Source organism: Onychostruthus taczanowskii, unplaced genomic scaffold, assembly GCF_017590055.1.
Source record: "Onychostruthus taczanowskii isolate IOZ18803 unplaced genomic scaffold, ASM1759005v1 scaffold76, whole genome shotgun sequence".
In the NCBI taxonomy this organism is placed as follows: Eukaryota; Metazoa; Chordata; class Aves; order Passeriformes; family Passeridae; genus Onychostruthus; species Onychostruthus taczanowskii.
Window position 1 is genome coordinate 899050 of NW_024505450.1, and position 12861 is coordinate 911910.

Sequence of the window (12861 nt, forward strand, 5' to 3'; positions counted from 1 at the left end):
TAGATAACTGGAGATAGATGTGTCTTTTTGAAGGAAGAAATGTGTAGTGTAAATATTTATAAATATATAAAAAAATCTACAATATAATATAAAAATAGATATAATTATATATATTATGTATATAAATAATGAATATATAGACTTTCAGCCTTTATATTTGTTTAGATAATGGGAGATTAATGTATCTTTTTGAAGGAAGAAATGTGTAGTGTAAAAACATATAAATCAATAAATCAATAAATATAAATATCTACAAGATAATATATAAATATAAATATAAATATAAATATAAATATAAATATAAATATAAATATAAATATTGGGCAGGACCTGTGAGACCCACCTGGAGGGCTGCTGCCCCTCCCTGCCCAAGGACATGCACCCAAAAAGGATGGCAGGACCCAAGTCTGCCCCACTGAGCCCTCTGAGCTTGCAGCTTCACTGAGCACAAGGGCTGGGTGCTTCTAAAATTGAGATCACTGGGAAAAAAAAATATCAGAATTTCTGCCTCAAATTACTTGGATTTGCTTTTATTGCTTTCCTGTCTGGGATGAACACGTTTCATGGATCCTGAGTTTAAATTAGGGCTGGAGGCAAAAGTCCTACTTCAGCCCTGGGACCCAGAGCAAGGCTAAGAAGAAACTTCTACACTGGGAGAAGGGGAGGAGACTTTAATCTGAATACACCTAGAAAGCCAACTGTTGCCTTGTAGATACAAAGAAAAACTAACCCTGTTAGCTTTAAATTATGTACATTTCCAAGATGCCCAGCTGTTAATCATTAACCCTGTAGCAGGTTGAAGCATAGAGACAGATGTTCCAAAAGAGGTTTTATTTTCTGAATTAAAGAGAATGAAGCTACGCATTAGACAAATTAAGAAGAAATTCAAATATTTACACCCAGTTGAAACAAGATGCTGGAAAAACAGGCATGATAAAATTGCTGCAATTAAATGTAATTTAATTTATAATTCTGAAAGCATGTTTCTTCCAAAGGCAGACTTTGAGTTTTCCTTATGGAGTGTATTGTTGTGATGTACAGATTTTCCTGACTTCTTATGGCATTTTAATCAACAGCCCAATGATGTGATAATATTCCTAAAGCAGAAAAATAAGTGACATTTGTTTAGACATAATTAATGAAATATTTATGTTGCATGAGGCTGTGTGATAAAGCCCTGTTCTCTTAGTCCATTTGCTTCTGATTACATTTGTGATTTTTTTATATGACCAGACATTCTGACGCCAACTATTTTACACTGAGCAGATGTCATGTAGTAAAAATGGGTGCCAGATGCTACAAGCCACATAAGGGTAATTTGTTTAAGAGCTGGCTCAGACTTTGTGCATTCAATTACACTGTATATTGAGCCTTATACAATCATTTGGGTAATATGGCTAACTTCAGATATACATTTTAATGAATGTTGAGTGCATTCAGAACAGCGGTGCTACATGCAGGGAGCTCAAGGAATTAATTTATTTGTTCGTAGTACCTGGAAAAAAATAAAATAAAATATATAGCCAGACAGTTTTTGACAGGGATAAAAAAGTTAATTAGTGTTGTCAGCTGAATTTCCAAATTGCTCTAGGTGCTGCTGATTAGAACTCAGGGCAGGTGCAAAGTGTCTGTTTAAGATAAAAACCAGTATTTTTTGCTTCACTGACCATTTTGTTATTGTGTTTTAGGATATGAACACCTACCTGTCAGAAAACAAGCTACTGAGTATTCTACTTCATCCTCTGATGAGGAATTTGAATCCAAGCCTTCAGTAACACACAAGGTAATTTGAGTTGGAAACAGAAAGGTATTTCCTTAGTTGGGCTGTATTTAAAATTCATCATATGATTTTGATCTAAAACACGCAGCAATTCCTCCAAGTGGGGATTGGAACATAGGAGGTTACATGTCATGGAGAGAAAATACATTAGGACAGATGAACATCAACAATTCTTTTACCTCTCTGGACCTTTAATTTCCCCTGGTTATACCAGTGCTGACAGAGGAGGTCTTAATCTGACAAACAGAAATGTTTCACTGAAACCACTTTGAAGATGATTCTTAAATGGCCTTAATATGTAGCCCAACAAGCAAACTTGAAAAAAATAAACCAAACAGATGCAGATTTCCTTTGGGGGAATACAGATTCATTGGAGAAGTGCTGCAGGCAGGTTGCCTGGAGAACACTCTGTTTGTGGCTCACACACTTGTGCTAATTGGGATAAAGTCACACCCAGGCCCTGTACCCCAAAAGGGCTGACAGCAGGAGCTGGGGGGCTACAGCACCCTGAACCCTCCACACCCAGCTCTGACATGAGCAAACACAGCTTTTGGTGTCTGAATAGCTCATCAGAAATGTGTTTATCTCTTTCCTGTGCAGAATATCAGTAAATGTGATTTATAGTATGAGGGGGCCTTTTGATTTGCTGCCTTTGGGGGTGGGGGGAAGAGGAAGGAAAGCAAAGTACTGAAAAAGACTGAAAAATGTGAAAGCCAAGTGGGATTTGAATGGAAAAAGAGGAGCCAAAGCACAGCGGTGTGTGGCAGCACTTGTCCCCAGTGGCTCTGTGTCAGGATGTGCTGAGATGGCAGGATTCTTCATTCATCTTTCCTGTCACAGGAAAGACAATCTGTAGTACAATAATGTTATGGTGAATTAAAAAAAGGTTTAAATAAAACAGAGAAAAGAAGGGAGACATGGGAGCACACTGGATAGAAGTGACCCCCAGCAGTTCAGGCAGGAGGGCAGGACCAGGCAGGGAGAAGGCAGAGCTCCAGGAAGGCTGCCAGAAATTGCAAGAAGGATCAGCTGTTGCACATGGGCATCAGCAGTGATTCAGTTTTGATGCACATTCCCCACTCGGTGTGCTTCTTTCAGCTGCCTCCTACCATCCCTTTTCATGCCAGTTTTGGCTGCTATTTTGCCAGTGCCACCATTTGTATCTGGCAAAACTTGGTGGGAAAAATTTTAGTGACTTCCTGTCTGGTTAATTTTTTAATTTTGTCTGGTCTATGGTGCTCAGGTATCCTGCCTCCTCAAAAATGGGAACACCACAGCCTTGAAGCAATTCAGGACAGCTTGGGTCAAAGGCAAGATGGAGAAATGGGAGGTGATTCCCTGCCCAGCCCTGCAGCATGTGCTGTCCTGGTCTCTCGACAGCAGCAACAAGTGCCCTGGGGAAAAGCAAAAATCTCTGTAATGCAGCACAGAAATGGCATTAGGGAAGGTTTCACAGGGCTTCAAATAGTGTCCCAGGATGTGAATTTACCACTTTATAGCTATAGCAGTGGAAATGGGTTGAATTTCCTTAAACTGGTGTTTTCCCCAGCCTCTGCATGGCTGTGTATAGTGGCATGTTGTACACAGTCAGCTTTGTGATTTGGAAATGTTTTATTGACACCCACTTAGGCCTGCCTTAGGAGCTTGTAATGCTTTAAAGCCAGCATAACAAATGCATGCAAATGTTCCTGCATGGCAGTTTTCCTTCTGCCCTGAGCAGCCTGCAGTAGCTCACCCTGCTCTGGGCAGGGGATGGGGTCAGAGTGTCCCCAGGGGTCAGTCCCAACCTCAACGGCTCCGTGATTCTGGGGGAGCTTTGAGGAAAGCTGCAATGGCATACTTGTGCTTTGATTGCCTTTTTCTTTCCCTCTGTGTCTTTTATAGGCAAAAAGGGATCTCAGAAGGAGAAGGAAGCTGGAGAAGGAGACAAAGCAGCTGATTAAACAAGAGGAGCTGAAGAGGCTTCACAAAGCACAGGTGAAAATGTAGCTCCCAGATGTCCCCTTTGTCTCCCAAGAGTGACTCGTGAGGATGGGGGTACCCAAAACACCCCCCCCAAAAAAAATGGGCTGTGCACCTCCCCTCACTCCTCAGTGTGGCTCAGTGCCCTCTGTGCTGAAATCCCCCAGCCATCAGCAGCAGGAAGGTGCGTGTGCCAGGGCCCTGCATCTCTCTGGGGAGCAAACCCATGTCAGTCCCTGGAGATCATCATAATTGCCATCATAATTTTGTAAATGTGCACGAAGAACAAGAGGGAATAGTGACTGGCAGTAAGAGAAGGGAGCTGAAGAGGGAAAGAGACAGAAAGGGGAAATAACATCAACCCCGTAGAATGTAAGAAACTCAGCCATTACCTCTGTGCATTACAGGAGGATACAAAAATACACTGATGGCTTTTGTTCTCTCCCTGCTACAACAATGAAAGTGAATCATTTTTTCCCCTTAATGACGGAAAGACACTTCATTTTATACAGGCCCTGCTATTCAGAAAATGCTAGGAAACTCTGGACTCTACTGGTGTGTTATTATTTCCAATTACAGTTTAAGATTTGTAAATGCACTTCTGCACAATTTGATCTCAGATGTATCCTACTTAATGCTCAGGAAGAGAAGCTATTTTTAGGTTTTTATCTGAGAATTGTAAATTATCTCCAGATAACATTAGATGCATATGTGACTACTCTTGTTTTAATGCTTTGTGGAGACAATGAAGCCCAAACTTTTTGAATGATCTTTCGTATTTGTTAGGCTGTTGCTGAGGGCTTGGCTTGGAATGCCCTAACACAGCCTGAAATGGGAACTGCTGAGCATCTGTCTTTGACATTTCAACCTTTTAAGGTGTTTCATGCTTTTTATCCCCACCACACCTCTATTTCAAAGGGAATGGACAATGGATGTAGAAATCCCTCCTGAAGTGCCACTGAATTGTCACAGCTATTAGACCCTTTTCTTTCTGGGTCAAAAGGTGGTGAAATATGAAAGCAAACCAAACAAAATCCCATGGAAAATAAAATAGCTAGCAGAGCTTTCTAGCCATAAACCTTCCCTATTTATATGAGGTTTACTAATGTAATATCTCAGAATATATGTCTCTGAATATGAAAGTATTGACTTTTTACACCTTGTGAGACAAAAACGTTATGATTTCTTTTTTTACAATGGTAGCACTAAAACTCAGAAAAAACTGAGGTTCTTTTGGTGCCTGTGATACATAAAATTGTCATAGACACCTAGTGGCATTTTAAAATTGCTTATGTGCCTGGTACACTCAATGAGTTGGCAAGAGCCACGACTCCTTCGAGACCTTTCAAGCTGTTTCTCTAAGCACTGAGACCGTTTTTGCTTCTGAATTTTTTGCCTGTAGCTTTCCTATCATTACATTTTTGCAGGCAATCCAGCGCCAGCTAGAAGAACTGGAGGAAAGACAAAGAACTTTGGAGATTTTTGGTGTCAAACTGGAGAAAGAACTAAGAGGAGAAGCAGGTACACAAAGCAGTTTGCTTGTTTAGTGGTGGGATTTTTAACCTGTTCCAAAGCAGAGGGTTTTAATGGTTGTCATGGAAATAGTTTGGTGCAAAATCTGAAAAGGAACAACAACTGGCAGGACAAAAATGATTGATAAAACATCTCAAACTCTCTGTTAGCTCAATCACCTTTACATTGAATGCTTTAAATTTTCTGTTGATTATCACAGATTTGGAATTATTGACAATGCTATTGAATGTGAATTTACATTTCCCCCAACACCACACCCCTCCCCCGCTTTTTTTTTTATTTAAGTCCCATCCTGAGCTTAATTTCATCTTGTGGAGGGAACCAGTGAGGTTTCCAGGAGCTGTATCTCAGTTACCAAGCCAGCAGCAGCCTGTGCCTAGTAACAGAGTCTTTAATGACTTTCCTGGAGTGTGAAATGCCATTAATATGATTAGAGCCAGTGGGCCATGCTATAGCAACAGCAGCCTGCAGGCACACACACGGACCCCAAGAGCACAGCTTTTTCCCCAGTGGGCAGATGCTGACAGAGGTGTCCCCCTGGCCCCAGCCAGAGGCAAGGTTTCCCCTCACCTGAGCCAACACTCCCAAGCACCCAGGGCTGTGGGATCCCGCCCCTGGCCCAGCCTTGGCACTGCTCCCCAGCACACAAGGGGTGAAGCAGAGGGACAGGACCCCGGGGGCTCCTGCCAGGCTCAGAATGGGGTGGGAGTGTGAACCATGCCCGTAAGGGACTTCAGAGGGGGCTGTGGGTCTGTGCTGGAGGGACTGACAGCCTGAATGCAAATGTGTCTTTATTTACCTCCACTTTAGAAAACGGAGCCTTGTGTTTTCCTGACAGGCAGTTGCACAACATGGAAAACCCAGATATGTTTTGGCACCTGATCTTGTTGTTGTCTTAACCAGGCAATCCAGCCCAACCCCTCCATGCTGGCCTTTTTAATGCCGTATTTCATAGCAGCTCTCACCCCTATTCTGACACTGCACTAATCAGTTCAGCAAGAGAGCATTCGCCCAACCTTTTATATTTATTAACTAATTTCCTAGAATTGATCGTGTCAGCCTATTCCAGATTTTATTTTAAATTTTATAATCCATTTTTCTTAAAGGAAATCATAATCCTTTAACAAACAGCACAGTGAGAAAGCCTGCTAAAAAAGCTGTGAGAATTTAGAGAGTTAGCTTTTTTCTTCTGATTTGTATAAAGGTGGTTGTTTTTTGTAAACCTCAAAAATATAGAGAAGCTTCTAGCTCTTGGGATAGACACTGAATACCAGGATAAATGGCCTAGAGCCACTTCTTGTTGTTGCTGTTTTGACAATCGCATTTCCTAAAGAAGGCTGCCTGCCAAGAGATCGATGCTTCTCATTCTCTTACCATCCCTGGTAATTGGATTGCCCTCATTAAGGTGAAAGTACTGTTTTTTTCTCCCTGTTGATTGTTTGTGTGTAGGTGGCCAGTTACAAATAGGACAGATACTGAAATGTAGGATGTTCCTGTCTCTCAGTACCTCTTCTGGGGCAAAAGCACGAAGCCATGAGCTTCCCAGACAAAATGTGAGTGCTTTGCTGCTCGCAATAACATATGTGTAATGATGCAGGAATTAGTGAGTTTAATATTCTGTTCAAGCTTCCTAAAAATAATGAGCATTACTTTTTAATGAATGACCAGTGTTTATTAGGTTAAGTTGTATTTAAGCAGGTCTGCGCTTATGCAATTCAAGTGATTTAATAGGTATTATTAAGGTAATTAGAAAACGATCACAGTTCAGCAATAATATTGAGCTGCAAAGGTTGTGAATAACCAAATTTAGAGGCAGGCCTGCAAACACCAGTTTTCAGTGACATTTACGCAACTCTCCTCTAATAATTCTGTAAGCCTGGGATGAATGGCCTCTTTGTTAGGGGGAGTTATTCATTAGCTCCTCAACTGAATTACAAGAGAACATGCGTGGGTGCAAAACAACTGCCATGAAGACTGATGAGCAAAATGAGGTTTTGATGGTCTTGTAATTGTAGTGACGATAATTCATGCATTAGGGAAAAAAACCACAAACCCCCCAAAAAACACCCCAAAAAATGAGAAGAAATAATATCAGTCCTATGAATAATTTCTCATGCTCATTATTTCCTTTATTCTGCTTCAAAATACCAAATAATAAATCACTGATGTACCGTTGCTTTGTTTTCCACTGACATTTGTAAAGGCTTACGGAGAGTTTCTGCCTACAAGAAAATACAGAAATAAAAATCTCAAAACACGTTTTCCACTGAAATTAGCATAAGGGCTCAGTTGACTAAACAAGTCATGAACAATGATGGTAAAGAAGAAAACCTACATTGAGAGAACGTTAGGAAATGTCTCCATGCTTTGAAAGGTGAATAAATATCTGCACATGTTGTAGATAGTTTTTAATTTCACAAAAAAAAAAAAATCTGAGGTGTCTTGGAATTTTCAACAGAGTCAAAAGAAATCAGTTGCAAGCCTGTAGAAATAAGGAATATAAGGTTTAGCTGTACCTAAAAAGGTGCAAACTTTACTGTGTGATGACTGTAAGAAGGAACAGTGAAGCATCAATCTGAGAAGGTTCAGGTTTTGAGAAGAGTGTTCAGTAAATACTCCTTCACAGCCTGTACAATTCCCTCAAAAGTGATGAAAATAGAAATACCTATGATGTAATTAGAAGAATGTCTGACTTTCAAATGGATCTCAGTCAGAGGAGACTCGGGTAAACCAGCAGGACAGGTTTGCTTTAGCAATGCTGTAGGGGAAAGCCAACATGGCTCACAAAACAAACTCACAAACTGTTTTCCCTCTAACCTATTAAAAAAATCTGCCAAACTGCGTAGTCCAAAATGCTTCTTTGGTTTGTTCTGCCCTTGGAAGGCATCAAGCACTCCATCAGACTTAAGTAAGTCTGATTACATTGCTAGTAATAAACATTTGAAAAGCTCAAGGAAAAAATGCCACTGGGAACAACACTTAGGGGGGCATTCTGTGGGATGGAGGAGGAGGCAAAACAAGGGCTACTTTTATTTCATCTTTTTGTGGATTTTATGAAAATGAATGTTTCTTTGCAAAATGCATTATCTTTGCTTGCCTCAATCAACCTACAATACACAGTCTTTTATTAGAGATACAGAGTTTTTAAAGTGTAAAGGGGAAAGGTTAAAAGAAGGAATATTTTTGCCTAAACAAGGAAACAACGAAAATGGAACAGGAACCTTTTGTGTCTCTGCAGCACATATGCATAACAGCAATTGCAGTGCTTTTACTGACAGCAAAATAGATCAAACTTTGATGAAGCCACCATTTCTTATGGTGGTGTTCAAAGATCAAAAGCTCTGAATACCAATGCTGCATCCCTGAATTGGGCTGGTGAGAAACTGGCATGTTCCAGCAAAGAGCACTCCTGTAGTCACTCTGGGAAGACACTTTTTATCACCACTTGCTGACCTGGAAGATCCCACAGGAACACATCCATTACTGCCAAGTTTTAATGGAATCAGGCAGGAATTGAAGAGTGCTTTCTCTGCCTTCTCCTACTGTTTATCCTTCTGTTTCATGGTAACTTCCAGTTGGGGTCAAGTCCTGATGACAAACTGTAGACCTGCACCCATGCCAGCATGACTGCTGTCCTTGGCTGGGGGCCCGGGTAACTGCTCTGCTGCTGGCAGGAGGTGACCTGGTGTCTGGTGAAGGCATGCAAGGGGCTGGTGATCCCAAACACCCAGCAATTCCCCTTGGCTTAGGCAGATGGCTAAAGGGCCTCATTGGGCGACATCATTGCTGCCCCAAGGAGTTGGGCTTTAAACTGAGTGGAGTCAAACCCTGGCTCTGACCTTAGAGGGAGGGGCAGCGGGAGCTGTAGAGACAAGAGGGTAATTCGTTGAAGCACATTTCAAAATGACAACAGAAAGGCATCAGGAACACTGCTGAACTGCCCAGGACTCTGGCTGTCTCTCCCCTAGGTAATCCAGTTTAATAATTGGTGTCTCTGCAGCTTTAACCAGAGATCTTTTGGGTTAAGTTTCAGTGCTCTCAGTCACATGAAATAAAGGTGCAGTCTCAAAGTAGAAGAAATCATACAAGATTCCATCCACAGAAAACAGCCAGGCTGGTTTGTGGGGATTTTATTCTTGGTTATCTAGCATTGTGATGTAAGGACTGAAGAGGAGAGAGCTTGTTTCCCTGCCTGCTGGCAGTACTCCTTTTTCTTCATCCTAAATCTGGCTATCTCTGCTTCCATGTGTGGTGGGGTGTGAAATAGCATGGGCCAGGGCAGGAGCACGGCCGGGCTGTTGGTGCCAGAGTGCCACTTGGATTGTAGCCTCAGCCTGCAGTAGTGTAAGATATTTGCTTCCTGCAAGTGATGACCATTTTGTGGCAGCAGGCAGGAATGGGCAGAACAGATGTGGGAGGTGTGTTGGCAGAGCCATCAGTGTTGCTGTAATTCTGCATCGAAGGGAGGTGGGGTGGCTTTGTTTTGTGAAAAAATGAATGGAAAATGTGAAGTCATGAGGATGTTAAAAAGGACAGCAAGGAAAAGAAATACATATGTGCTCTGACTTGCTATTTGAAAACACCCAGGGGTTCTTCATTGCCAAAGAGGCTTGTACAGATGGTATTTTGGGAGAGTAAAGGTCCTTACCCGATGAAAGAGATCCAGCTTTTCTTCAGTAAGGCAGAGTCAAGCTGTGAGCTCTTTGGGAGAAAGGCTGTCTATCAGTGATGCCCTGGCCCAAAGTGATAACCACCCAGTTATCATAGATTTGTCATTCAAAGCAGATGCAGATTTAGAGGCCAGTTGACAAGTGAAGGGAAATTTGCAGAGGATTTGGTGGTGTGTCTGATGTCCACTGGAAGCAGGGATTAAGCTGCCCCTTGCCAGTGTGTGCATCCTGAAGGCTGATGGTGTTAATGGAATATCCACTTAGACACAGTTCAGCTCTGAAGCCCGGTTTCAACAGAGCCACAATCTTATCAGAGGTGATAAGACAAAGCTATGAGACAGGAATAGTGCCCAATAAAGTCTACGTGATTATTTGAAAGGAAAAACTTTAGGACAAAAGCGTTTTAAAATCCAGTGCATCTTTAGCTGCAATAAGCCACAACTTTCAACCAAAAATAGACAAAAATGTCATACTTGTTGTACTCAGCCATTACTGGGGTAAGTGACGTACAGCAAAATCATCTCCATTTGAAGCCATGTAGGCTTACACAGGAGACTATTGAAGGACAACTTAGTTGGCAAAAGCATTGGAAAGAAAGCTGGTGAAGCACACTGAAGTCTCCTATTTCACACAGATTCAGGCACAAAGGATGAAAATCGGATGCTACATGAATGGTTTGAGCTGGTCATGGAGAAGAATAAATTAATGCGTTATGAGTCTGAGCTCCTGATTATGTAAGTAAGAACAAGCGTAAGTATTAAAGGTGGGGAGGGGAGAGGGAAAAAATGTACTCACAACCCAGAATACACCTGAACACCTTCCTGTGTGCTGCATTTGAGACAGCTGAGGAACAAAATCCAGAGTAGCTACAGCCTGTTTTGAACACAGATTTGCAGCTGAAGCCTCCTCATCCTTCCCTCTTGCAGTGGCTCAAACATTTCAATTCTGTATGATCTGAGCCAATGTGGCACAGAGATGCTCTGCCTTCACATAATGTGGGTCTAATGAACACCTTCTCCTGGGAAGAAAAACAGTCTGACAAATCCATCTGGTTTTATTGGACATAGGAAACAAAGACCTAGAAATTCACTACAGTCATGAAACAAACAGATACACCAACACAAGAAGCAAATAAAACCCACCTCAGACGCCTCTGTTGTGGCTGATGGAAGCAATGTTTGCTGTGTCTCCTCACCTGCAGACACACTCGAGACAGGCAGAGGTGACTCTCAGCTGTTTTCTCCACTACTCGTGAGCAGTGTGCGAAGGCGATGGGATTTATCATTTCCATATCACTCAGCCCAGCCCTGCTCCCCAGTTTCTGCCCAGCTGTGCTGGTGCTGCCAGGGCTGACCCTTTCTTGCCCCTCTCCTTGTCACTGGGTGCTGTGGCAGCAATGCTTTTCTCACACTGTCTGAGAGTTCAAAAGGCAACAGTGGGCTGCTTCTAGCACTGCAGGACACAAAATGTTGTTGTCTGGATGTGTTCACATGTTAATTCCTTTGCCTCAGGTGTTAATTCCTTTGCTCCTGTGCAGAAGGCCTGGTGAGGCCCTTCATGTGTGCGCTCAACCCTGTGCAGAATTACAATGTGGGTGCCACCAGCAAAGCACAGATGGTTCAAAGCCTTAAGCATTGCTGTGTATGGGGGAGTTTAACCCCATACATAATGCAAAAGGTGACAGTGGTACTCCTGGAGCTGCTCTGGAGATGTTGGCACGGGCAAACCTTTTAGCTTTGGCAGCCCATGAGGAGAAAATACCGGATAAACAGAACACAGAATCTCATCACTGATATCATGTTAACATATATGTCTTCATTGAAAAAAACTGCTTCTTTAACATAGTTTTTGCTGCACCCAGAGCCCAAGAACTAGAACTGGAGGACCACCAAAGCAGGCTGGAGCAAAAGCTGAGGGAGAAAATGGCCATTGATGGTAAGTCAAAGGGGACAGTGTGCTCCAGCCCACAGGGACAGACTGTGCCAGCCCTGTTTGCTCCAAAAAGAACCAGGGTGGCTGAGGCTCCTGTGCGCTCCCTCTGAGCACAGCTCAGCCAGCAAAATGTGAGATCTCCTCATCTGACTGCTGGTGAAGACAGCTGAACTGACCTGGCCAGTTCTACACTGAACTGGATGGGAAGCACTGCAGGTGTAATTACACTAATTGTGCTCTCCAGGCAGCAGTGTCCAGCTGATGATGGACAGCAATGGAAAGTAACTTCTTCAGTCACCTAAACTGAAGATGTTGTCTGCTCTTGTGCAGCATTGCTGGTTACCACAGTATTTTGGAACTGCTTTGAGCTACTTGGGATTACAGCTTGGGCTTGTCGTTTCATTTGGGATTTGAAAAGGAGCATGGGGAGGAGCAGTGCAGGGAGAAGAGTGGTTCCATGGCACTGAGCAGCCCAAAATATCCTGTTGTGTTCTAGGCATGTGGATTGCAAGTGACAGAAGTTTTCAGTACATTTTCTGATAAATGCTTTCCATTTCCTTACAGGCACCACATTTCATGTTGGGATTTTTACCTTATAAGCTAAATTTAAACTACAGCTTAATTGCTTCTATAATTAAGTAGTGCTTTTCCTATCTCTTCCAGTCTAAATTTTGTACAAGATCTACTCAAGACCCTAGGATGCCTAATGGTCAACTTCAAATGGCCCAAATCCAGGAGAAAATTTCCCTGAACTGTAACTTTAACAATACTAACTGCTATTGACTACATTTGTCATTGATGATAATGTTAATTCAAGCTGTGCACTAACAGTTAAAATGCAAACAGTGATCTGGTTCTTAAGCTTTTTTTTTGTGACCTTTTAGACAGCCTTAAAGATGCGATGGATCTGAACGAGGAGGATGAAATTTTTACAGAGATGATGAAAGTGGTTGAAGAAAGGGACAGACTCGTATGTGCCTTAGA